Below are 1,787 nucleotides of genomic sequence, written 5' to 3' on the forward strand. Positions count from 1 at the left end.
AAATATCTAAGGAAGGGTATCACAACAATTGGATATTTCCTGAAAGATTCAGTCTTTAGGCAGGTAGGGTAACTTCAGAGAAAGCCCTTCCTTTATTTGCTATTCCTCAAGTGCTTTGAAGTCCAAAGAGGCATGTTTTGGGGCATCATTTTTAAGTCCCCACTAAGGTTTCTGCTTCAGTAAGTTTTCATTGTCTCTGTTTTCCTGTTGGTCTCTCTAATTTGGGAGACAGGGATTTGTCCTATGACCTCATGTCTCTGATGGATCTAAGACAATATATTCAGTTTTAGTGTGTTCAGCTTTTTATTTGTTATTAGGATGAAATGGTGACTTCCAGTTTTTTTACATATGAGACTGGAAGCTGAAAGTCCCACTGTTGTTTTGCAGAAATTTAATGATATGTCTGTGAAGGATTAGGACTTCTGGTTTTGGCCTCAGTCCAACAGAATAAACCCTTCCTCATTTTTGGCTTTATGGAACACAGCCTACCTACTTCTTCCCCATGTTGATAAATAAAATCTACATATGATATGCCCAAACAGTGTACTTGGAAACTTCCATATGATATGCCTGATCAGCATACATAGAAACTTCCATATGACATTGCCAATCAGAGAACGTAGATTCTTCCATGTGATGTATCTGGGCAGTATACAGAGAATTCTACTATCTGACATACCCAACAAGTGTACATAGGACCTTCCACGTGGCATGCCCAACAGTATACCATCCATATAACATGCCCAGTTAGACACATAAATTTAGGTCAATAGTCTCATTTTCATGATAAGACTGTTGGGAAAGCACTTTAATAGGGCAAGAGGAATCCTGCTAGAATGTAATCAATCTAATCCTTCCTTCACAATCATGAACTCATATCTAATGAGCAATAGGTATGCAAGGAACAGAAACAGCAAAACAGAAAAGGCAAGGAAGTAGAACACAGACCTTGAAAAAAATGAATAAATCACACATTAAAAGATGTGTTTTATTATTATTATTTTAAATATGGAATGCTTCATGAATTTATGTGTCATCCTTGCGCAGGGGTTGTGCTAATCTTCTCTGTATCATTCCAATTTTAGTATATGTGCTGCCAAAGTGAGCACAAAAGATGTGTTTTTTTAAAAAAATAATCTACTTAGTCTCTTCACAGCTACACAAGAAGATATTGCCTTTAAAAAAAAATGGAATGCATCAAGAATTTACATGCCACTTTGTGCAGGGGTCATGCTGATCTTCTCTGTATCATTCCAACTTTAGTATATGTGCAGCTGAAGTGAGCACACATATTGCAGTTTTAAAGAAAAGTAGAATGATAAATTAAAAGGGGCAATGGGAGAATAAGAAAAAATTCTTAGAAATTAAAAGTATGTGATTATCAAAGAGAACTCAAAAGAACACTAAAGCATTAATAAAATAAAAATCTGTCAGAACAAAAAGAAAATGCAATATATTCACTCTAGCAAAATTTCAATCAAAACAGTAGAATGAAATATATTGTCTTTAAGGTTTTTAAAGTAAATTATTTTAACTAGTGTTCTGTATTTAAACTGAGTAACAATTAACCACAAGGAAAAAATTAAGAATTTTCTACATGCAGGATATCATAAAATTTACCTTTAATGCACTTATTTACCAAGAAAAAAATAATTGAGAATATGTCCTAGGAATAGTAAAATATAATCCAAATATATAATCAAAAAGATAAAAACAATAATGTATAATTATGAGAGGAGAGAAATGAAAGGAAGTTTAGAATACAAGGTGTGCAGTAGGCTTAGACA

At 33.5% G+C, this 1,787-nt stretch overlaps 2 non-coding genes across 2 annotated transcripts; both read right to left on the reverse strand.

The window, feature by feature from the left end:
• Positions 1 to 1,002: 1,002 nt before the first annotated feature.
• Positions 1,003 to 1,109, reverse strand: LOC114672078 (U6 spliceosomal RNA). Its single transcript, XR_003722268.1, has one exon. It is a non-coding gene; the product is annotated as a U6 spliceosomal RNA (small nuclear RNA).
• A 72-nt stretch (positions 1,110 to 1,181) lies between these two features.
• LOC114672093 (U6 spliceosomal RNA) lies at positions 1,182 to 1,287 on the reverse strand. Its single transcript, XR_003722283.1, has one exon. It is a non-coding gene; the product is annotated as a U6 spliceosomal RNA (small nuclear RNA).
• Positions 1,288 to 1,787: the final 500 nt, after the last annotated feature.

This window comes from Macaca mulatta, chromosome 13, assembly GCF_049350105.2.
Source record: "Macaca mulatta isolate MMU2019108-1 chromosome 13, T2T-MMU8v2.0, whole genome shotgun sequence".
In the NCBI taxonomy this organism is placed as follows: Eukaryota; Metazoa; Chordata; class Mammalia; order Primates; family Cercopithecidae; genus Macaca; species Macaca mulatta.